Source organism: Anas platyrhynchos, chromosome 16 (assembly GCF_047663525.1).
Source record: "Anas platyrhynchos isolate ZD024472 breed Pekin duck chromosome 16, IASCAAS_PekinDuck_T2T, whole genome shotgun sequence".
In the NCBI taxonomy this organism is placed as follows: domain Eukaryota; kingdom Metazoa; phylum Chordata; class Aves; order Anseriformes; family Anatidae; genus Anas; species Anas platyrhynchos.
The window spans coordinates 13,682,890-13,708,457 of record NC_092602.1 but is presented as its reverse complement, the minus strand read 5'-3'; the positions used below and the strand labels follow the sequence as shown (position 1 = coordinate 13,708,457).

Below are 25,568 nucleotides of genomic sequence, written 5' to 3'. Positions count from 1 at the left end.
GTGTTTTGTAACTGTTTGTGCTACCCAGTTTAAAAAATAAACAAAACAAAACAAAAAGCTGGTAAAAGAGACAATTAAATGTCTTAGGTTGAGATGCTCCATAATTTATTGCAGATATATGAGAGAACACTTGTAGAACCCATTTAATTCATTTAATAGTAATGCAAACATTGATATAAATTAAAACTCCGGGATTCTCTCTCACATTTTTTCTCTCCCCATGAGAGGTGAATGAAAATGATTTATTACTCATAGATTATAATTGCTTAAAATAGGTTATGATGTAAGAAAAAAAAAACCTAATCCCTTCTACCAGGCAGGAGCAAAATTCTACAGACAGAGAAATTACATCTAACGCCAGTGTGTTAAGGAAGAAATATTCTTCTCCCTTTGGGGAAACTCTAAGAACATCTTTTTAGAACTGTCAAAATTCACAAGCTGTAATAAATTATTCTTTTTCATTATCCATTTATTAAGTAGGCTGTTTGGTATAATAGCAGAAAAATTCTGTTTAATTTTTACAGTATTACACTACTGTGATTTCTCATTCGAAACAGACTAGTTATCAAGAGCAGTGATGTGTTTTATTTTGTACAGTGGGACATCCTTCCTCTGAATTCTGATGAAGACAACTTTTAAAGCGTGTAATACTCTGCCTGTCAGAACGGTTACATGTCAGGGAGATAGGCTGCCTTGGTGGAACTGCCAACATTTGGGCTTGTTTGTTACATTGTGCACATGATATCCACTACTGCATTTCTACAACCTCTTTGCTAACACACATTACAATGCTTAGTATTTTTTCCCCTTTGAAATTCCAGGTCCCAACCTTCTTCTCTGTGAGATGCTGAGGAAAAAAATATGATGAAAGGAGTTCACTCACTGCTTGTAGTAGTTGTATTATAATTTTTGAGTCACTCTTTTTTTGCAGTTACCTGAAGAATTAAAGTGGACATCACATGCAAAATTTAGTAGCATGTTAAACAGGAAATGTGAGGAAAAGCAGCTCATAAGACAAAGAATTATTACAAAAATTAGCAATGTTGTAAATATTGACCGTAAGAGGCTACAGGGATCCCATTAACTATAATGTGAAACTGTGAATGAAACTTAACACTTCATGTTGAATAATGGGATAAAACCCAGCCTTTGGAGATGAGAAATCTGGAATCAGGTCCTAGCTCCATTACAAATCTGTGTATGATTCTTAGACAATTATTTATTTATATTAAAATTGAAATGTCCACTCAGGGTAAAGCTGCGTTGCCCTTAAGGGTGCAAGGGAAACACAAATGACATAAAAGCAAAAATATGTCTTTGTCTTCTGGTCTACATAAGCTGGAGTGAATGTGCACACTCTACCCATGGCTTATGCAAGAATACAAGATCCAAAGTTAATAAACACTTTATAAGTAGTGATTATAATAGGTTTATTTAGAGTGCTATCAGGTCTTGCGTAGTTGTCATGGGCCACAAGGCATTCATCCTACCCATGCAAAAAAACAAAGGTGTGAGATGTGGTACTGAAAATAGCAACTACACTTCTGAGTGCAGTTACTGTGCAAGCTCAGGGGAGGTGCCTGGCTGGAACTTAGCTGGCACAACGAAAATTTTGTGTCCTACATGACATTACACTATGCTTCTGTGGTCCACTGTGCTGTTTGTACAGGGATGCACAGGTGTTAACACAGAAACTATATAATGTGGCCCCAAAACTAAGAATACGGAAGCAGAGAGACTAGATGGCTGTAACAATATTGTAGGTGAAATCTACAGCCCTCCTGCACCCCAGAAGGGAAACAGAAAGGCAAAATAAAAGCTACCTATCCCCTGTGTCCTGAAAGGCAATGACAAGCCAGGAATTCTGGCTTGTTGGCTTTGGTTGAAAATATATAAATAAATGGTGGTTATAAAACCACCACATTGTATCTTCACAGCCAGCAGCGACATAAAGCTGCTTTCTTCAGCTGGGAAGTGGATTACATTTTTATAACTAATCCGCAGCTCTTTGGTTGAAAAGATTTGCTAACCCCCTCTCCCCTCCCTGCTTTTTCTTTTAGGACTGTGCACTCTAAAAGGGTGCTCCCACCTTCTTCTACCTACTTCCCAAAAGTACATGCTTGTCTGTTTGGGGGGATCTACAGTATGTAATTGTCTTTGTGCTTGGCATTGGACAGGATTCACAGACAGGGCAAAAAGAATAAACAAACAACAAACAACTCAGTGCTTCACTGATCCATAAAATCATTATAGGCAGCATTTCAGTTTCAACAAGTGCCAAAATTCCCCTTTTTTCTGAATATAAAAAATAAAGCAGAAACAAAAATAACAAGGCTATTAATCTTTCATTAAGTTAAAGGGATGAAAAGGAATCGCTTAAAGTATCATTCTTTACTTGCACCACAAGATTGGATGCCCCCTGCTAACTTCAAAGGCTCTAAAAGAAGCTGGTTAATATTGTTGGCACAGAACCAGACTGTGGTTTACTTTAGTTTTTGTGATTTTTTTTTAACAAAAGAAAACATTAAGGATTGGACACTGATTGCTGAGTAACAGCTCTTGAAAGGGGGTGCCTTATGTGCTTCTACCAGCAATATGTCAATTTTCAGACATGTAATAGCTGTTCAAAAAATCATGTCAATCACTGCATGAGGGCAAAAGTCTCTAACATTGCTCCTGTTTGTTCTGTGGTTTCAGATCAGATAAATATCACTGCTTTTCCCTGCTGCCAAAGCGCTTGGACTTGCAATGGCTCCGGTGAAACACAGCCTTTATCCATCCCAAGAGAAGTGATAGATTCACCAGAAGCCACAGAGTCACTCACCTGCTTCCCTGCACAATTGCCATTACATTTTAATTCCTCCCTAGCCCCATAGTTTGTGTATATTGAAAACAAAGCTAATTGCTACTGAGTGACATAATTTTGTGGTTACATTTCTTTGTGCATGGGTTTCTTTTCAGTGTAGTGCAAGCTGTTAAGCTGCAGATTGTGGTTGCTGCTGCCTGGCAAAGGGTAAATAACAAGAAACAGGGAAAAGGAAGGCAGGAAGTGTTTGTGATGGTTTGATGATGTGCTGATAGCTTAATGTGCTTGGCTGAGTTGTGCAGTGGAGGTTCATGTAAAACCATGTTGCTTGGTGTGCGTGTGTGGCAAATGGAGAAAACATCCAATGTATTTTACCCTCTTTTACAGATATTGAAAGTTCAGTCTTCACAGCACAGTCAGCCTTCAGCCGTTTTCCTTAAGTTGATAGTGAGGCTTGACCATGCAAAGCAAAACCAATTAAGGGTTGAGCACCTTAATTCCCTGGGTGTCAGTGCAACTCACCTTGGGCAGAATAATTAGAAGGCCCAAAGAACCTTCCTACATCCACACAGAGCAGCTGAAGGAGCTACTGCTCCAGACGCTGCATGTGTAAGAAGAGGTGATGTAAGGTTGATGAGCAGAAGGAACAGCACAGGACTGTAGAAGCTTGGCTTTAGTCACCTATGTAGCAACCAGGGCTACCAGCTGTGTGCATCGAGGAATACAAAAAGAAAAGAAAGAAAAAAAAAAGTTTCTACACAGGCCAAATGGAAAGCCAAACCCTGGAGCCAAAATTTGCAAATGGTCAGTTCTATAGTAGAAAGGCAAAGTACTTCAAGTGTTAGGTCTCACTAATAATGCCCATGATGCTAACTTCTATCATTAGTCTTACTTCTGCTTACTTGCAATAACTGATTTAGGTATAAAATGGGATGAGAAAGATGAGTTGAGAATAGATATTTTTAAAATACAAGCTACAGAAATAGGATAATGTAATTGGAAGTATCTATTTTATCTGATCTGTTGTCATTCATTCTCCTAAAGCAGTACTACTGGATCTGCCCTTTGGAATCCATATTACAGAATAAAGGAGATACATCCCATTTGCCCCTGTGAAGTTCCATTTCTACTTATACCAGGCTATTAATGCATAACAACTACAAATAAATTTGGCCACTTTCCCCAAACTGTCTTTCACCCAATATCACCCCATCATACCCGCATCCATTATCTCTTGTATCTGTTCCCTCTGGGCTAGATTCAACATTCATCAGAAGAGTTACTTTTAATCCAGTAGTGTTTGAATAAGGCGTGTATACTTTCTTGTATGTGTCTGATACGACAGATATCTCAAATTCTTTTGTTAAAACGGCTTTTCAGGGAAAGTCTATTATAGTGCTGCTATAATGAATAATGTCTCTCTGACTTCCAATAAACCATATATTTTATTTGTCTGAGTTAGCCCATAAATTCTTTGGAGTAGGAGGAGAGGGCACAACCTCTTTGTTTTTTTTTTTTTTTGGTTGTTGTTTTTTTTTTTATTTTAAATTATCCTCTTTGTTTTTTTGCAAGAGGAAGCATACATTTCCTGTGCTGGCAAATGGAGCCAGTTGCACTGTTTGTTAAGCAGGTTGCCCAGTACTTCCTATTTTGAGACACCTCTCAGTTGCTCATAGTTCTGCCAAGCTGTATGTTTGTCCTGAAATGTGTGATCTCAGCCGAGTGCCTCAGTCATTTCTGAGAGTAAGATGAAGGAAATATTTGTTGTGTTTCTGTGTTGAAAAATTCTGGCAAACGAAGTGGCAATAATGCTGTCATTTGTCTTCACAGAGCCTGAAAGCATAAGGCATGTTTTTAAAATACTGATACTTTAGTGATAAGTGCTTCAGAAATCTCCACTAGGAAATTAATAGTTCTGTCTCAAGACCAGTTAATGTGCTGTGCATAAGGTAGGGAGGAACCCACTGAACACCGGAGATAAAGGAAAGCATTGAACGTCACCAGTCTGTCTCCATGTGCTGAATGAGGCATGAATTCTCTGGGAAAAAAAAAAAAAAAAAAAAAGAACATAATTATGTAATTAAGAATTCTGCAATAATGTATAAACAGCAGGAGGCTAATACTGCTTCATGAGCGGCTCAACTCCTGGCATTTTTTTATTTTTAAGTCCTTGAGTTTGACCTGAATAATTTTCTTTTAACTTTTTCTAAGTATATGTAATAAAGAATAGGGCCTAATGCAAACAATTCAAAATGTAATTATTTCCTTTGAGCAACTGTAATGAATTGCATCCATTTTGGGTAGAATGTCCTCCACATAACAAAAGGGACTCCTTCTCTGGAAAATGAATTTTTTCAATCTCCCACATTTATCTGGTAGGGTTTCCAGTTAGAAAGGGCAAGGAATAAATTCTCTAAAAATATTTTTGCCAGAAGCTGAGGTGGGATGCATTAACATCACCTGGGCGTCCTTCCCTGATGTGGAATCTAGGGAATCCCATTGGCAGGTACGTTACTCTGATTTTCATCACCAACTTTTCCTCTTACAGACGTGCAACTGGTGCACTTGGCTGGCTTCAACAGACCTTGTACCAGACCTTGGGCAAGAATCATAAAGGTAAGCATAAGGGAAGACTGTCTTTTAACATCCCATATAGTCTGGTTGCATGCTGCATCCTTCTGACTTTTTACTGAATTTACGCTTTGCCTTGTGTAATGTTTATCATGAAAAGATTTTCTAAGCTTGGCTAAGCAGAAAGACTTTTCAAGAGGAAGAATGGCTGGTTCATGCTTGAGACGGCTGCCTGTTAAATGTTACATTAATGATAAGATCCTGAAAGAGCTGGTCGGGGGTGAGCTTTTTCTTTCCTTTTCTACACTATCTTTTCAGAAGTTTCTTTTCCGCTTATGGTGAAGGGTAACAGTTTTCTTTTTCTTCTTTTTTTTTTTTTTTTTTTTTTTTTTTGTATCACCAACTTCAACCACAGGGTCAGCTTTGATTTGGGTGAGTCAGAAACATATATATTTCTGAAGTTCTCCTTCTGCGCCTGGGAATCAAGTGTTTCTTCTCATTTCAGAAGAGAGACATTTTAAATAATAGCAATGCCAAAAAAAAAAAAAAGTGGGCAATAATAGCTATTTGTGTGACCTGCCATATAGCAGGCCTGATTTATATGTTCGCTGGTACATATAAGATTTTAAGAGACTTCTTTGGTTCCTCTTTGACAATGTTTATAGTTTGTTTATAGAAAGAGATCTGTGCTCCAGATTTTGTTCTAAACTCTGTTCAACTCAGACAGTTGTTACAGCAGATAGACTTGACCTAGTACTCACCCTGTTTAAGATGTGTTTTATTTTTGCAGGCATTCCATAGTTGCAGGAAGCACTCAAGCCTTAATCTGGACCACTTGTCGGGCAGTGAAAGGGAAAAACAATTCAGGCAGCAATCCTCTTGAAAAACCATACATGGGTTTTAGAGAGAGCTCAGCAGGCCTGCAAATGCTGTAGGCAGCTTTGAAATCCCCAGTTTGAGATGGGCCAATGAGGCTTTGTTGTTGATGCCCCAAGGGAAAAGCTAAATGTAGCGCTCATCACAGTGTGAATGCATATCAAGAATAAACTGAGATTTTGCATGGTTTGATCTGTACATCCTTTTTCTGCCTCCTTCTGCAGTTTTGGTGGAAATTAAACTGCTTAGAAGCCTGAAAACCTTAGAAACACGTTGGTTCTCAGACTCTTAACGGGAATCACCAAGGTCTTCAAGACTGAATTCTTTTGTCGACTCATAGTTTATGCCCTTGGGCAGGACTACATGCCATTAGTGTAGCTGCCTATCTGTTCAGAGGGCTGTGCATAGTTAGGAGCAAGCATATGCTATTCTTGGCTTTATTTCTTTGTGAATATTAGACATCATGACAAGAGTCTTTGTAATATTTTTGGCTTCTGTGGTCTTCTGTTGCTGTACCCATAGTAATTGGGCTGTCGGTATGCCTGGTACTGCCAGTGCCAGACTGTCTTATATAGGATCTTGTGTGGTGTATATGGTGGTCACTGGTAAGAAAAATAACATTCTGAATCTCAGAGCAAGCAGTATTTCCTTCATCTTTCTTTAGTACTTGAGCTGCCCAATTTTTCTTAGACTACAGCATGGCTAAACTAGAAAGAACAAATTTTAAGTTAAATATACAACTTTGAAACACTTCTGTAAACTTCAATTTAGTCATTTTAACCAAATGCATAATTACAAAGAAGAGGGTTTCAAATGGGTTGGGGAACGTAGGCAGTGGTCTATAACATTTGTGTGCAGCTGATCTTTGAACTTTGTACAATAAAAATAGTAATGGAAAATACCACCTGGGAAGAATACACCATTCAGAATAGAAATAAGATTTTACTGTTTTACTCAACTACAGACCAGAAGCCGCAACTGCTATAAGCAGGCTGTGATCTACATAGTAGTAATGAGATTGTACTCATGTAAAACAATTGGGCACATCCTTTCAGTAATCATTTTCCCTGTATTTTCTTTTTCAAGCCCCTTCACATCTTTGTTACTGTATTTTTGTTCAGACTAAATGGTGATGTGACTAAGGACAAACTGTATTCTACACTTTGAGTATTTTGCCCAATTTATTGAGTGAGAACCTTAATTCCAAGTCTGTGGATCATTGCAGTTTCAAATGAAGTTAGCTGCAGCTATGGGTGCTCAACAACTCTGAGTGTTACCTACAAGGATTTTACACCACATTCATGACAAGCGCCTAATAAGTACCCTGCTATTTCTATGAACAGAAACAAACAACAACAACAAAAATCAAAGGTTTTTGTCACAGATTGGAGAACTCAATACTATTGTTATATTGTGTTCAGTTTGGAAGTAGAGCTTGATTTTTGTTGTTGCACTGCAGGCACAGAGAACATTATCCAGGTTGAAGTCAAAGGGTGACTGTGGTAGCTGCTACTTGCAAAATTCCTGACTCTCCTTAGATGGGAAATTTGGACAAAGAAACAAGAAATTCCACAGTACTGATTAAAAAAAAAAAAAAAAAAGTAAAAAAAAAAAAAGTGTGTGATGCTAGTGACTATTGCTTCACCTTGCAAGATCACTGCTTTTTACTGTCTCTGCTGAGAGTGGTTCTGCCTCTGATTTCTCAGGTGTGGGAAAGAACTTTGGTCCAATTGTACTCCTGTCTCTTGTAAACGTCACAGTAATTTTGTATTTCTGAAAGCTTTGTGGAAGCCAACCACTCACTATAGTACTTCAAGACTATTTTCTTATAGATCCTGCTGCTCCATGGCTTTAGCAGATCTATTTCCCTGCACTCCTGGAGTGCCAGTTTTCAAGCTGCATACATGCGAACGAAGTACAGGATGAAACAGGGTTCATTTCAAAGTGGAAGGACTAGCAAAACTAAATAAACCTTGTGCAAGTTTTTGTGAAACTGATGGGGAGAAAAAGACTAAAGATTTGAGATTTAATTATTTTCTCTTGGGTTGTAGGGTGTTCTCAAATAGCATCTGGATTATTCAGTTGATGTCTACTTTTTTGTGTTCTCCTTTCATTTGACCGTTCTCTCTTCAGATACGCTTACAGCAGTTCATATCCCTGAACACAGAATATAGTATATAAAATAAGTTTTACATTCCTGTATTTGGATAATATTTAATGGGTTAGGGGGTTAAAGAAAAGCATGAATGAAGTGGAAATAGCTAATCTTTTGGTATTTTGTTAAAGAAACCCCTAACACAGGTACATATCCTATCCTTAGGAAACTGGAAAAACAAATGGAAAGTTAATGAAGCAAACCATTCAATCTAATATAAAGATTACTAGCCATCTGAAAAAATGACATCCATTAATAAACAGACTTCATATTCCTTCTTCTGACAATGCTCCCCTTGCAGACATGTGAGAACAAACCCAGTGGAATGAATCATTCATGCTAATACTGAGCGCTATGAAAGGATAAATGTAGAATCGAATGGCAATCTTCTCAGACCATTTTTTTCCTAAGTTGCGGCACACATACCATGATGCATTCCTCAACTGTTGTTAATTTAAAGGGTTTGAGGCTGAAAAAAGGAGATTCTGGGAATGTCATGCTGGTCCATGTGGGTTAACTTAAGCTGCTGAGGTATCTGTGTTTTCAGCTGAGGATTCAAAGTGACTTACTTGGTGGAAGACTCATTTGCTTTTTTTTCCTCTCTACTATATCTTATAATCTGGAAGTCAGGATGACCTAGAATTAATATTGAAATACTGTGCAGCAGATTATTAGCTGTATTATGCAAAATAATTCATATCTTAGATCATAAAAAATAAATAAATGAATTTTTAGATGTGTGTAGATAGAAAACAAAGTATTTTCTGTTTGGGTGAGTGCATACTGTAAGAACACTTTAATTGTATTTCACTAGGAATAATGTCAAATTGTGCTAAGAAGAAAGCATGCAGGTTTCAGATTTGTCACGTGCCACAAGGTATCTACATCCAGATAGTTAATCTTTTAGAAAGATTAATTTGGCTTTTGCACTTGTATTGAAAACTTCACTCCTATAATATTATCTATCCATCTATCTAGGCTTATTGTCTTCAAGGTTTTACCGTATGTTCTTAACTATGTGTAGTGGATTTACATGGCAAGGTTTTGGTAGCAGGGGGCCATAGGGATGGTTTCTGTGAGAAGGATCTAGAAGCTGCCCCATGTTTGGTAACGGTCCCACTGCTGACCAGAGCTGATCCAATAAGCGATGTTGTTTTGCGCCTCTGTGAGAGCACATTTAAGACAAGGAAAAAAACACTGCACCACACAGCAGCTGGGAGAGTGAAAGGAGTGAGAAACAGCCTTGCAGGTGCCAAGGTCATTGAAGAAGGAGGGGGAGAGGTGCTCCAGGCACTGGAGCAGAAGTCCCCTGCGGCCTGTGGTGAGGACCATGGTGAAGCAGGATGTCCCCCTGCAGCCCAGGGAGTACCACGGTGGAGCAGGGTTCCACGCTGCAGCCCGTGGAGGAGACCACGGTGGAGCAGGTGGCCCTGCACCGATGGAGGCTGCCGCCTGTGGAAGACCCCTGCCGGAGCAGATTCCGGGCCGGACCTGTAGCCCGTGGAGAGGAGCCCACGCAGGAGCAGGTGACCTGGCAGGAGCTGCTGCCCGCAGGGGAGCCAGGTTGGAGCAGTTTGCTCCTGAGGGATGGACCCCGTGGTACGGACCCATATCTGGAGCAATTCTGGAAGAGCTGCTGCCTGTGGGAAGCCCACGCTGGATCAGTTCATCAAGGACTGCATCCCGTGGGAGGGACCCCACAGCACAGGGGGCGAGAGTGACCGAGAAGGAGCGGCAGAGAAGAAGTGCTGTAGACTGACCATAACCCCCATTCCCCCGTTCCCCTGCGCTGCTCGGGGGGAGGAGGTGGAAGAGGGTGGATGGGGGGGAAGGTGCTTTTGGTTTCTTTCCTTTGTTTCTCACTTCTCTAGCTTGTTAGTAATGAGCAATAAATCTTACTATCTCCCTATGCCAAGTCTGTTTTGCCCGTTACAATAATACTGCGTGATCTTCTTGTCCTTACCTCAGCCTTTGAGCCCTTTTCATTGTATTTTCTCCCCATTCCTCTTTGAGGAGGGGGAGTGAGAGAGCGGCTGTGGTGGAGCTCGGCTGCCCACTCGAGCAGAACCACGACACTATGTTTTCAGGAATCAGTGTAAATACTGTTTTTTTTTTGTTTGTTTGTTTGTATTTACAATGTTTCCTATTATTCCTTTGTCCATCAGGGAGCTACACAATTCTAACTAACATCCCTGTAAAGAAAGAATATCCCGCTGCACAATTGTTTTTTACTTTGCTGAGTTCTGTTTTCATTTAGATGCATAATCAGAATTCCATACTTGATCAGACTAGCGGTATAGTATCCTGGCTTAAAGAAAAGCTGGTAACAGATGCTGCATAGGAAGGGGAAAGGAGTGCTTCGGTTAGTAACTTAGGGGTAACCTGCCTGTAGGGAAAGATTTCTCCCCAAGCCATAACACAGTTGGAGACTGAGTTATGGCCTGAAGTGCAAAGCTTTATACCCTTTCAAAAACTGCAAGGCTTTCTTTTTTTTTTTTTTTTTTTTTTTAGATAGCAATCATAATTTCACTTTTTTTTTTTTTTTTGGTGAAGTATCTAATTTTTCATGGAGTCCCATTAATTTCTTGCCTTCATAGTTTGTATAGTGACAGAGTTCAATAAGCCAGTTATATTCAGTAATGAAAAAGATTTCTGTCATTTTTTTCTTTTTGATCCATTTCAATATAAATAAATGGTCAAAATTTAAAGCATATTTTTCCATCATGAAAGATAAATTCTTCATTGTAGCTTTTCAGAAAATAACCTATCTAGTTCTTTATTTTTCGTTTTGAATAATTCTGAGTTTTTACACAGATGATAGATTGTTTAAGCGACCATCTTGCTTATCTGCTGTAGAAACAGTATTTTAAAGATGCAGTTTTCTGTGAAAGAAGCTAGTTCAACATGTAATTCTCTTCTGTCTTTGATGGATCATTTGCTCAGCCATAATGAATTCTGCTGAATCTGATAATTTTATTTCTCATAAAGTAATCACAGTAAAATAATGAGTTACTGTATCATCATTTTTGCTTTGTTTCTCATTGCTTGCCTTTTCCACTTGAAAAAAATCCTTCAAATCTTGATTAGTCTTCATGGCTTAAAGGACTTGTCTTTTGCTAGGTTGAAAGAAAAAAAAAATATTCAGATTCTTTACTTTTGATTCACCATTGCTCTGAAATAATGAATTGTATCCTTTCTTATAATGACCGAAAACATCAAGGGTGGCTTCCTACTCACTATGAAAAGACATAGGTCCATCTTTTTCATTGGGATAAAAAACTGGTTAATAAAATCAGCACAGTGGTTCAGGTATGTTAGCTTGTTAGACCTCCGACAGGAAAGTCACAGATCTTAAGAAGAAGAAGAAGAAAGGGAAGGAGAAAGAGATTCATGGGAGAAAAAAAAAAAGGGGGGGGGGGGAGGGGAGGAAGTGTTTTCAGATGGTATCAAACAAAAGAAAAGAATGTTACCATCAGTTCTCTCCCACCAAATTTGCCTCTGCCCAGTTCAATCCTGGTACCACTGCTCAGGTCAAAAATTTATTGAAATGCAATGAAGTGACAATATTTCTGGAAACCTGGAACCATCCTGAACTACTTCAAGAATTCTTCTTAAAGGGTCTGATCCAAAACCCACAGAAGTAAATGCTTTGCACTGATTCCAATTTTGCCATAATCCTGCATCATTATAACAAATGCTGAACTAGTAGTTGGCTAGGCATTTAAGGGAAAGTCACTACTGCTGTTACCAACAGACTTTATCAATAATGGAAACAAAATATTCACTGTATTTGCTGACATGCTAGCAATACCTCTCTGTCTGATAACTTTGTACAATGAAAACCATCACAAATCTGAGATTACTGAAAGATTTGAAGAGTTAAAATTCTTAAAATTTGAAAGGTGTTGTATTAGCACTATCAGGCAGGGCTTGCATTTACTTCTCAAACAGTCTATTTTAAAAGTATTTGCACTTTTTCAAATGTTATGTCATGTCCTATTCCTAGCAATGACCTCTACTGTGCTGGACTTAGATTTTTATTTTATTTTTTTTACCGAAAAGAGATCTCTTTAATCAGCTTAAAAAACATTGTGAACTGAAACGGCTCTTATTTAAAAGTTTAACTTTACTTTCATCAATTTATAATCAGAGTTCCTCTGGTATGTTTGATTCCTGACAAACAAGGATAAAAGTCTTGTGCCCCCATTGCTAATGAGATGATAAAACAGCAGGGATCAAGTTTTTAATTACTACAGGCTATGCACTGGAGAGGTACCAATGATATTTCCTATTGCATGTCTAAGTTGTAACTTCAGGCTTATGACAGTCATGCTGTGTTCCTCTGCCTTTGATGATCACTCATCTTTGTCTCCTGAGAACATACAAAAATTTCTGAGCTTGGATCCTGGGGGGCTTGCAATTATTGCTGTAACCTGGCACAGGTTCCAGTGTAGTACCATTGCTGCTCAGCAAGGATCTGATGTCTGAACGGAGGATAGGACATGCAAAACATCTATGAACTTTTCTTCTTAGACAATCTGGATTTTCAATCTAGTTGTATGCACGTCTCTTAAATAATTATGCTTTTAATTAAGCTCGAGAATCATTTAATATTGTTTCACATTTTCCTATCAGAAGCACAATCTATTACCTTCTCATACATAAAGAATTACAGCCACAGGCACACAGCAATACATATTTTTGGCACTAGGGGACTCAGGTCTTGGAAAATTGATAATACAAGCACATTTTTGGAAACGATCATCATTCCTACCCACGTTTACAAGCTTGTTGAGCAGGTTTTCTTTCTGTGAATAAAATTAATACTGATGCAAGAGATTTAAATGCATTTTCTAGTAATAAATAGTTCCATTATTAGAAAGAGAGAGCTGAGGCAGAGGATTTTGCCAACCTATCCTTCCTTTCCCCAGTTTTACAGATCTCAGCCACACTGATCAATCTGCATACATTTGGCCATTTTTCTGTTTTTTCAAATATTTCTTTTTCCTTTTCCTCCACACTGCTGTCTTAGATAAGAGTGAATATTTCCTTTGGCTGCAGTGCAAGGCAAATAAAAGAAGAGCCACCAGTTTTGCTAACATAGACAAAGCACAGATGAGACAAGAGCAGGGGCATTCATAGGTTACAAAGAAAGCTAACCATCCCTCTCAGCATTGGATCACTGCTTAGATCATCAGGAATTTGTGAGAAGGAAACAAATCAGAGGGAAAGCATTGTGAGTGTCCTTTCACTGAGCTTCTCAGACATTTTTCCTTCAATGTAAGGTTTGTCTTTTCATTAAGAGTTTGTGAAGTCTGGCTATAAACCCACCAGATCCCTCAAATCGAGAAGAGGCTGTATCTGTGCAGGCCATCCACCAATGAAAGTTTGCTCCAAATCTGCTGCATTTTTTCCTGCCACAGTTGCATAGCTCTGCCTTGTTCCACAGAATCCTACAGACATCATCTCCACTAAACTCTCATATGCTGAAAAAGCACTCTGTGGGAAAATTATTTCCCCCCTATTTAATGTTGCGTTTTCTGTTTAGTCTCCACTTGATGTGACAGAGATGTATGTGCATCTAAAATGCACATACGTGCACTAAAATGCTATTCCTTTCTCTGATTCCTTCAGTTTATACTTCCTCTGCGGTTAAATCTTAACCTGGAAAATTTTCCATGTGGGGAAGGAGTTAAGACCACAGAAATGGTGATGTCACTCCAGCATAGGGGAAAAAAGGAGTCCGGATTCAGGAACAGAAGGTCCTCCATGAATGTTGATATGGAAAAAAATAAGAAAGTACTGTTTATTTGTCTAAACGTGAAGGTTTTATAGTAGCATCATTTGAGTGTGGCAAAAATTATTAAGGAGCTGCCTGCATGCAGGGATGTTGCAAAATACTGCACAAAAGCAAACTAATATATTCATTTCAGCAAGAATTGTGTATTCTGATCTGACTTGGATTCTCCAGGGACTGCATGTCAGACAAACACAATAAAAATCAAGAGACCAGATGACCCACTTCTCTTTAGCTTGAGGATAAAACCCAACTGCTTTAGTAGCCCTGTCCAAACTGGCTGTAAATAATAATTCTGAAGAAAAACAGGGTGGTAACACTAACTTCAAAAAGTACTTCACGAATCCGAAAACTTATATTAAATAACCAACCATGATTAATGCACTTGGCTGTAGAATTCAATTATATTTTAAAAGGAGATCATGAAGGAGACTTCAGACTTGTTTTCTTTTACCACTGATATGACAGATCAAAAATGTTAATGCTACAGCTATGGTACTAACTAGAAACTAAGTATAGCTTAAATGCACTGATTTATTTTACAAATGTGGAACATTCAAGGAATAGGCCGTTGTTCTGTAAAGGCTATCAATGACACTAAAGAATTATACAGCTCATACCAACTCAAAACAATGCATAAACAGAATCAAGAGACATTTAATATGCTATGTACCAGAACATGAAATGATGGGGACCATAAAATGTGGATAATCTGAACTGCAGAAATTACTCCATTTCAATGATCTGTTCCTTAAAAAGAAAAAGTAAACTGTTTAAAAGATTTAGCAAAATGTGTGCATAGATTGTGTAAATCACCATGGGTATCAATTATATCTCGAAAATAGTGTACAGTTCTTATAACATCAAGGCCTGGTTTTAATTACAGATGCAGTGTAACTAACAATTTCTTAATTTTAATGAGTCCTATTCTATTATAGGATTAACTGGTGCTGTAGCTGAAGAAGCCAAAAGAATTTTGAATTAAAAGAATTCCAGAGACATTTGAGAGGCACACAGAGCAGCACATTGTTTTGAAATATGTTGGATTTTGGCCCAAATGCAGTTCTGCTTTCTCATTCAGTGAGACATCTTGTGGGATCATGCCCTTTTTTTCCAAAACTAAAAGGTAAATATTGCAAAGAGCTACAAGTGCAAAGTTGTAGTAAATTCCTGTCTCTATGAGAGAAATTGCATAACTAAAACGAGGGCAGTACGTAATTATAACCCTTAATATAGAGACACATCAACAACACTATTTTAAGTCACTGCGTGTAATTGTAAATCATGCTTGACTGACATGCTGTGTCTGTACTGAGTATGCACCATTGTAACAGCAACAATGGAGCAGATAAATTTCATCAGGCAGGCAAGGTATTAAGTGACATATTGTGTAAAAGTCAAAGAACCACTTGGAATAATCCTGAATCAAAACCAGAACCAAAATAAAACCCATTTATCATAATCATTTCAAAACATTCTAAAATATTGAAGATGTAATCATTAAAGAATGATAGAATGTAGTTTACTACAGACCCAGGTAGAGAACCAATGGCTTGAAAGGTGACAACAATCCATTTTGTGGGCATTCTAGTTTTTGTCCCCTTCTTTGCCTGGCTTACCCGAAGGTTGATCATGGTCAATGACTTGCTATTTACATTAAGGATTTTTTTTATTTTGGCACATTTTTAGGCTACTTGTAATGAATGAGATCTAATATGGTACATAAAGACAACTGACTGTATGACCACAATTTATGGGAAGCAGCTGGTTTTGTGTGAACATGTGAAGTGTTAGTACAGAGATCAGAAGTCATTAGTCAGCCTTGAAAATGGGCTCTGGAACACAGAAAGAAAGGAGCAGAAGGAACATTAAATATATCCATTACATTAAAATTATGCCACTATTGAATTAAGGTAGGAATTCCAAACCAAAGTGTTCTTGCTTACAGAAAAATGAGCACTTTTTGAGGGTACTGCCATTCCTCTATACTGTGAGTTCTGTATGCCGAGGACCGAAACAACTGCATTTGGAATCTCATTTTTCTTCAGCAAATTTCTTTCCTGTGACTTTTTCATTAAAAGAGTTGTAGTGTATATCAAGAATGTTATTTTGCTTATGGAAAGGGAAAACTAGATAACAGGTACTTTTTATTCAAGAGGTTTTATTGTTTTTCTCCTATTGTTGGGTGGCCATAATATTTAAGCCATAAATGGGCAAATGTCAAAGTAGGTCTCCTACTGTGCCTGACTCCCTGTAACAATTAGGTGGTGTTTTATTGTTCTGTGGCTTAGTTACAGAGTACAGTTGTACAACTCCCTTGAAAATTCATGGCATACTTACAGCCATCAGATTGGCAGTATCAGATTCCAGAGTATAGCCGTGCACAGCAAATTAACATTCGACTCTATATTACTGCACTGTTAAATATATGCATTTAACATTAAAAAAGTATATGCAAAAGGATAAGTGACACACAGTGATGATCATTCTAGACATCCCTTGTGGCCTGAACCAGCCTAGATAGCAACAATGAGGATTACACATTGATGTGGAGTTGCTGTGCCCTCTGACACCAGTGGGCAATTTGGTCCGGGAAAGTCCTGACTGAGATGTGGTAAGAAAGAGTAGGTTCTCAGCAACAGCCTTCTTGAAGAGGCATTCCTGAAGAGGAAGAGGATACAGCTTGCTGCTCTGGCCATAAGGTACACATGAGTCTAATGCTGCAGGATTTTTAGCTCTTTGTGTCCTTAACAAAACACGTAAGTGATGTTCTGTCAGGCTTGTTATAAACTGTAGCTGAGCAACCAGTCAGGACTTGTGGTTGTTATGAAGATCTTTGTGTTACTTTATTCCAGAAAAGCAAATCAGCTCCTCTCTGCTCCGTATTCTAACAATAATTTCCTGCAGAATATATATCCAACTTCCAGCATGAATTTAGGAAAATAAGGCAAAAATAGCTCATGCAAAACTAGTAGTATTTAGGAAGAGCACTTAGAAAACATTGATTCATTAACATCTTATTTCCTACCTTTTGTTAAAGAAAATATTCATTGATACCCATGGCACCTTTTTGATAGAGAACTTACTAGCTACAGCTTGTTACTGGACACAGAAATTATAAGAAAAAGTTAACTGAGACGAAAACCAACCAATAAGCTATCAGTATATATTAGAGTTGTTCACATACTGGCCTGATGAAGATGTTAATTCCCATTAGTGATTATTAGAATAGGAAAAAGCCAGAGAGAAAAAAGGAAAAAGAAAACAAACAAGATATTTTTCCTGATTTCTAAACATAGGCTAATCATTCACCTCACTTTTTGCTAGATAAGAAAGTTCTAGTGGTGGCTATTAATGCATTGAGACTTTTTTTTAATTATTTTTGCCCAGGAGACAAATGTGTAGCCATATGATTTTTCCCCCTGCTATGTTAAAAATGCATTTATATTTTTTCAAGCACACCCCGATTAAAGAGGGCACATCTGTTTTAAGTCCTTCTTTATGAAAATTACTGAGCTTCCTCTGAAAGCTTATCTTTTAATTTCAAAATTCTTTGTAGCAATAACTTAGATAATAACCAACCATATTTCTGTCTTCTTTAGAAAGAGAGAGAGAGAGAGAGAGCGAGAGAGAGAAAGAACCATTTTGAGCTTTGAACTCCCCCTCCCTCCCCTCTTTGGGTCTCCTTTGAAAAGGCCCCCCTCATTTGCGTTTAAAATGGATGTTTCATACTGGTTGATTAGTGTTAGTATGGGATACCAGCCGCTCTGAGCCCAAGGCTCAGCTTGAGATCTGCGGATTATTCATCAACTTCCCCGGCAGGGGGGACCGTTTCTCACTTTCACTGCACAGCAGCAAAGTGTTCAGCTTTGCTTTTTAAGATTTTTTTCCCTTTTCACAAAGTTTTTTTTTTCTTTTTTTTTTTTTTTTTTTTCCCCCATGAAGGGGTTACTTGAGTGTACATAACACCAGATCACTTTTAATACCAAACCTCCCTCTTTCCGACCAGCTTTCTTGGTCTGAATAGAACATAATGGATCGGGACATATTTGCCATATGTCTGTCTGGTTACAACCATTGTTTAAGGCAAAGATTATTTAAATACGTAAACTGAGACTTAGAGAGCACTTGATTTTGTCATTATATAAAGATTCTACATTATAGCATCCCACTTTTTTTTTCCTTCCATTGCACTGATGTTTTGTTTATCATATATTATTTTAGAAAAGACAGAGGATACATGTTAGGATTTGTCTGTATTAACAATATTTCAACAACATTTATCATTGCTGCCAGCATTTTGAGTACCAAGTCTAATCGAGCTCAGAATAGGTTTTTACAAAATTGTTGTTTGCTGTTAGCTACCTGTGTGTGTTTGTAATATCTTGTTGTTGTTATTAATCATACCTATGGCAATAATGCTTCAGAACCAAGGAAAAAGGAGTTTTCCCTCTGCAGAACAAAAGTAAATAGCAGACAATTTTGTGTGCCTAAAATCTAGTCCACTTTTATGTCATCTGAGCCCACAAAAGCTGAAATGAGACCCCTAGAAACCTGGGGTCTCTCAGCTCTGTAAGCTATTATGGACACAGGAATACAATTGCAACGTGAAGTTTTTCCAGACATTTACTTGTGTGCATATGCATTTTACCTTGCTCCTTTGTCTCTAGCTGCCTAAAGGCATTGATCGTTCCTTGAATATAGCATCTGGACACAAAGTTATAATGGCTACAAAAAGGCCCAATTACTTTCTTTTTGCTTTAGCCATCTAAAAAAGGCACGAACCGTGATAAGACTTTAGAAGAATCTATTGCTGATAAAAATAAACCAGCACCTCCAGAATATTACCATTCTATCAGCACTTACAATGGGAAAGAACATCTTCTAGATATGGTGTACAGTAAATGGTCTGGTGGAGCCCAGATAACTAGTTCAGATTAAACTCCTAGCTTTTAGATAGCAGAGACTGTGTGAGATTAATCACACAGTAAGTGTGACATGGGATGATTTGGTAAAATGCTCACAATCATGAATTCATCTTAAAATTAATAGCTACCATAAGCTGAATTTTTCTTTTATTTCCTGTTCTCATCCTTGAAACATCCCGAAAATGATGTATCTTCTTTGGTACTTTTAGTGAATTACATTTCTCCTTGGAGACATCTTTATCCTGCTTGCAAAGTAAGAGTAAGATAGAGCATAGCAATATGCAGACTTTGAAAACAAGAACTTCTTTGCGCTCACCTAGGCACCTGCAGTTGCCCTTTTGTAGTGAATATAAACTAATGATACATTTGTTCCCTTGGTTACCTTCTTTTTGGTTTTGAACCTATACCTCCTGGCTGATCTCTCTCACCATGAAACCACTGCATGTAAAAGTGAGACGTGTTATTTTAAAATATGAATGGCTACAGCCATTGCACATTGTGTGAAGCGCAGTGCTATTGATACAGCATCCTCCTCCACAGACTGGTGCTTCAGTACTCTGGCTAGGTCCTGAATTTCAAGGGGTCTCAAGCAAGAGTTGTACCCAGCTGCTCCGCATACGTCCAGGAGACAGAACTGGAAACCAAGTGGTCAAAGAATGATTTTAGACATATCTGGAGTTAGACATATTCTGAAGAAATTATGCAGATTGAAGTTCAGTATTTAAGTGCCTAAATCTCTCTAAAACTTGTTTTAGGCATATGAATGTTTCTCTTGACAGTCTTAATGCTTCCTTACCCTTCTCATTTCTATGTCCACTGCAGCCATGATCACAGCAATATCTGAGTTTCTTTCAGAACTGCCTTGTGAATTCTCTTTCTTCTTTTTCTCAAGCAGAATTCATACAATAACCACAAAAATGTAAATACATACATACACATCTGCATACGTATACATGCATTTATATGGACCAGCGAAACTTGTAACCAAGGCATTTGACTCCAGCAGTCAGGAGATGGGTGTTTTTATCACAGACATCAAAAAGTATATCAATAAGCTGGTGGTGGCAATGAAGCTGATAAGTCAAAGGATGTTGCAAGAGATGGATAGACATATTTTACATACTGTGCTGCATTACAAATGATGCAGTCAACATAAAATACACTAGAGAGAAATCAGAGAATACACTTGAAAAAATGTAGCTAGATTTCTTAGTGGAATATTGTAAATTGGCTCAGCTCTTGTGCCAATTCGCAAGCCACCAAATTGAACTGATTTAGGCAAATAAATTGCAACAAAAAAGCCATCAAAAGAAAACCTACGTAATCATCAGTCATTTTCTTCATTTTTGTCTAAAGGCCGAGTGATAATTTAGATGTGTTACTTTCAAAATATTGGTAGTAGTAAAACCATTTGATCTGGACTCATTTAACAGGTATCTGCCCAACTCAATTCAAGTCAGCAAAGCCATCGTCTGCTTAAAGGGATAAATACAGTAAAATATCAAATATATGTGGTACTACATCTATATTTGACAGATGGCTCTGAGTCTTACCATCTTCTGTATGGTAATGCTGCTTTGTCACTATTAAGATTTATGTTGCTTTCCATTCAGATTCCTGAACTTAATTATGTAAAAAGAATTTAATGAACAGAGCATTTGTCCTAATTTGTCCTAGAGCTAGAATGAGAATATCTGTGAGAGAAAATGCAGCCAGGAACTGAAGGTGGTTTTCATTTAGGAATGTAAATTTAAGGTGTTTAAAAATCTGGCTCTTGTCTCTATTGTCTTGTCTCTATTTTTAATTTATCCAGAGACCATGCATTATTTTTCTCCCATTTCTAGCATAGATAGAGTGAATACAGCTTCTCCTTACGGAATCAGTCATCTGATAGCAGATCTTAGCCACACACAGTGCAGCCTTCATCTGCTCCCCAGAGGCTCCGTGTATCCATACAGGCTTCATAATATAAATTGCAACTGATTCAAGACACCCAAAACTGGACGTTTTTTCCTTGAGCTATATTACCACTTCAGACTATAGAAATCATAATAATAATTGTAGCCTTGAAATTCATATTATCTCTCTTTCTAGAACCAAAATAATAATGGGTTGCACTTACTTCAACATTTTTATGAAACAGTAAGTTTCTCATCTTTTTAAATTTTTATTTTACTGTATAAATAAAACCTGCTTGATGTTCCATAAAAATAGTTTTTCAAAATACCTGTGAATTATCTTCTTTGGCAGGAATGTTCACTGCTGAACTTGGCCAAAAACTTATCCCGTGTTGCAACAAGGTGAATGTCACGTTGTGTAAAGGACAGTGCACACATAAAATACCCACTGTGCTGATGTTTACACGATGTACATTTTTGGATCAGTGTGCAACTGATCATGCCAAACTCTCCAGTGTTGGTTCATGAAAAGCACACCAGACTGCCTCAGGTAAGTCTTCTCCTCTTAACTTAGTTAACTATGGTTTAACAACACAAATAGGTACATCTTTCATCTCCTCTGTTAGGGCAGCTTTACAACCTCTTTTCATTGTGAGTGCAATACAATGGGTGGATTTGTGGATCAGAATTCAATCCAGAATGGATCTGAAATACAATGGAGTTACTACACCTTGAAATTAATGTTACTGAGATCAGGAAGTTTACTGCTGCATTCATCCCCCTGCTTTTTTCACTGAAGTCCAAGTTGAAATCCGTTCATCAGGAGCATTTGTAACATAGTTCATCAGGCTATGGGTCAACATTTTAAAAGTTAACCAAATAAAATTTTATAAAGTCATTGTTTGCAAATATTCGCAGGGAAGGGAAATGGTGGTAGATGTTTGGCATGTGCGTAGATATAAGCTTTGTTCAACACGAAAAGTATGATTGATTTAAATTAAATTACAATATTTTTTTAAAGCACCATTTGGTCTTTAAAGAACCTTCAAAATAAAGAAAATACCTCGGGTATTTATTGTTTTGCTTCAATTTACATTGGTGCTATAAATAGCTGACAAGAAATGATGACAAATAAGCTATTGTAACCCTTTGGGAATTTATTAGGTCATTTGTGAGAGTGTTGAATAGAGTCATTTGTTGCCCTCAGGTGTTTGAGAGTCTCTTTACCCTTGGGAAAGGAATTTAACAAAGGAGTGTATTTCAAAGAAAGCACTCTGTGTTTTCCACCTTTTTTCTGAAGTGTTTTCAAACACACTCCAAGCTAAAAATTCTCAGAAGTGAGAAAAGGAGGTATATATCAGACAACCCCTGAAGCAGTTGACAATCCCAGGGAGCAGAAGATAGGGTCAGATTCTAGATGTTGAATCCCAAATACATTATCACCATAGGAGGCCCTGATTTTTTTTTTTGCCCCACCCACTGGGTGCAAACTTTGAAATGCACAATACAAAAGCATTGGACTAATGCCCTACTTGCATTTTTTTATTTAGTTGAAATGTGACGTCTTGTTTTTTTTCTCTGCTTCCAAAAAACACTGGGCAGTTCCTTTGTTACAAAAAACAAACAAACAAACAAACAAAAAAACACAACATGACATTTTATCTGCCTTAATCTATACATCTTCTTAATTAAATAAAGGATTAGCATTTGCTTGGTCTATAATAAAACAGGTTGTCAGGCAATATCAATATAGCAGTCATGAGGAATCTGCTAAATAGAAATTTAAAGAAAAAAAATAACTACAGTTCTAATTATCTAGGTAATATCTAGGGAGTTATCAGGCCCAAAACCAATGTTCTAAACAATATCTCTGCAGTGGAAAGAGGAATAAGAAAGAAGCCAAAGAGAAAGGAAAACTGGAAGTTAATATGTGTATTTTGTTGTTGTTGTTGTTGTTGTTGTTGTTGTTTTTTTTCACTTCTCTGAACAGTAGCAATGAATTTCTGCTCTAGATTCCTATGTGAAATGCACAGAGTAAGCAGTTTTAGCATCACCCAACTTGGATTTAGTTAAGGAGGTGCTATTAAATGAATTCACTACCTCGTTTCTCTTTAATTAAGATACTTAGGGATGAAAATATGTGGAAATTAAATGGCTAGTAGTAGCAATGATGAAATAACAGCAGATCTTACTGAGTAGAACAAATCTACAATGTGGAAGTCCTGAATTTAATAATAACAGTTGATGCGGGCCAAGCAATGAACAAGTTTTTGGTTTTCGTTTTCTGTACTGACAATTGCTGAGGGGTCCAAGGCAAGATTGATCTTCTTTGTTTCAGGAAGCAGCAGCCTTTTTACACAAATTTGGCTTAAAATAACCTTTGTTTGTAGAGTCTATCAGAGAAGTAAGACAGATAGAAATATGGAAATCACAGGAAATAAGAAAAAAATGCAAATAAAAAAAAAAAAAAAAGATCAGGGAGATGTCACAAGAACAGTAGTGAAGACTAGTTTCACTAAGACAAAAATGCCTAAAACTAGACTAAAATTTTTGACTGAAATAGGGATAAATGAACTAATCAGATTCATTGATTGGGTCAGGGATATCCAGAGAAAAAAGGAACTAACAAAGATAGGTGTTAGCAGTTAAATATAAATATTCAATATAATAGTTTGGAAAAAAAAAAAAAAAAAAGTATTTAGGATTGTTTTCACAATAATCTGTATTAAGTAAGGGCAAATCTTGATTTAATCTTTTCATCTCCTCTTGAAGTATTGCATTAATTTCTGGCTATCTCATCAGAAAGATACGGGTAAATTGGATGGATTTCATTAAACTGCACTGAAAATGACTGAGTTTAGAAGCATAGAAATTTTATTCTTAGGTTATGTATGTAAGCAAGAGAAAACTGGAATGGCCTCTTGTGATACAGTGATCTATCAGTATGACTTAAAGAATAAATCTCAATAATAAATTTTGTAGTTCATTTCAAATTAATCTTCTAGCATTACTGCTCTATCCTTCGCTCTGTTTGCCACTAACAGTATAGAAAAGCAACAAATGGCTCCAAGATTTTTATGTTTTGATATAGGGACTGATTTGTATTTCTTCCTCTGTACCAAAAGCTGTCCCTTTTTGTTACCATAAAGATGGGTTTAGTGGGAGCCATTTTAAAATGAAACAGAACCTGTTTTCAAAACATCTCTCAGTGTTCTGGATGTTTCACTTGACAGAAGTCTGAATGTAGTGGGCATTTCTGGCCTACATTTTGGGGAGCTGACTGTTGCCTGTCTGTGTGTACCTAACACATAAGAAATAGCATAACAGTCTGCATTTTCACTGTGTTGGCAGGCAGGGATTTGTGCGTTCCCAACTCCCTTCACAGCAGGTTACAGAGGTTCCCAGTCCACCTCGGGGATGGTCCTGTAGATTTGGTCACTGTGTAATTCTTCTGAAAAGATCTACTTCAAGCAGGTTACAGCTCCAGTGGAAATTACAGAAGGATTTCAGACTTTGCACCTGAGTTTAGCACCTTCTGACTCCATACAGTTGCCTGGCTATCGGCCAGAGTTCCCTTGCACAACAAATAGGATTCAGGTGGAGTCCCAAATAGCCAGCACATTGAGCCAGCCTAACCTCTGCATGCTGGACTTGAATCCCTCCATCCCTTTCTGCACATTTCTAAAGATGAGTGCAGGCTTGATTTAGTAAAGTAAGCTCAGCAGAATACCAGTAATTCCCCCATCATGTTGCCTGAAGTGCATGCAGTAGCACATGCCATGGAGGAGCCTACGGTCCTGTTTGCACCACGAATTGTTTCCTGGTCTCATTCAGGACTGCAAGAGTGCACTGTCTTCCACTTAGACTCCACCTTCATCCTTCCCTCTAGCTGAATGCCCTCCAGCACTTGTTTTCAAAGACTGGTGTCCATCTTTTTTGATCATACAAGGCCTGTGGATTTTTCATGGGAAGAGCTGCTGTTTATGGCTCCTTTTCTCTCTTGCTTTCTTATTCCTTGACTGGACTCACTGTGCATATGATGCAGTTCACAGGTAATTTGTGCAAATAAACCACTGCATGCTTGAAAGATGCCCAAGGTGAAAAATAGCTGAGGTTAGACTGTCCCTATAGGAATAATTCATGCAGCCCACATACCTTTTGCTTAGGCTGAATTTGAAGGTATGGAGAAATTAGATTGTCAGTAGGTGAATGCCCTGACAGTGATGGCTGCTTATGCCTGCCTGCTGCTCCTTCATGTTTCTGTCTTTCTTACTGGCCTTTCAGTATCTTTCCCATATTGTTGTGGATGTAGTCCACAGAGTGAGTGCTTCTAACTTGTTTTCTCCTGAACTGCCTCTGGTGCAAAGAATCTGGTAAGTTTTGTCAAGGCAGTTTTGCACTGGGAAAGTACAAAAGAGGAACTTGGAGTGCCTGGGGAAATTTATAATCAAAGAGTTCAGTGCCTAATTTCAAGGCACCTTCAAGAATAGGCAGCATCTAAGCAAGAAATTCAGTTTCGTATTTGAATTCTTCATTG

At 37.8% G+C, this 25,568-nt stretch overlaps 1 protein-coding gene across 4 annotated transcripts in view; it reads left to right on the top strand.

Moving 5' to 3' along the window:
* The window catches only part of PIWIL1 (piwi like RNA-mediated gene silencing 1), a 171,982-nt gene that overhangs the window by 117,670 nt on the left and 28,744 nt on the right, over positions 1-25,568 (top strand). For all 4 annotated transcript variants that reach the window (XM_072024471.1, XM_072024472.1, XM_038187713.2 and 1 more), the window contains 2 exons: positions 5,355-5,422; positions 21,384-21,581. The gene's annotated coding sequence lies outside the window, so the exon portion shown is untranslated. The remainder of the gene's footprint in view (positions 1-5,354; positions 5,423-21,383; positions 21,582-25,568) is intronic.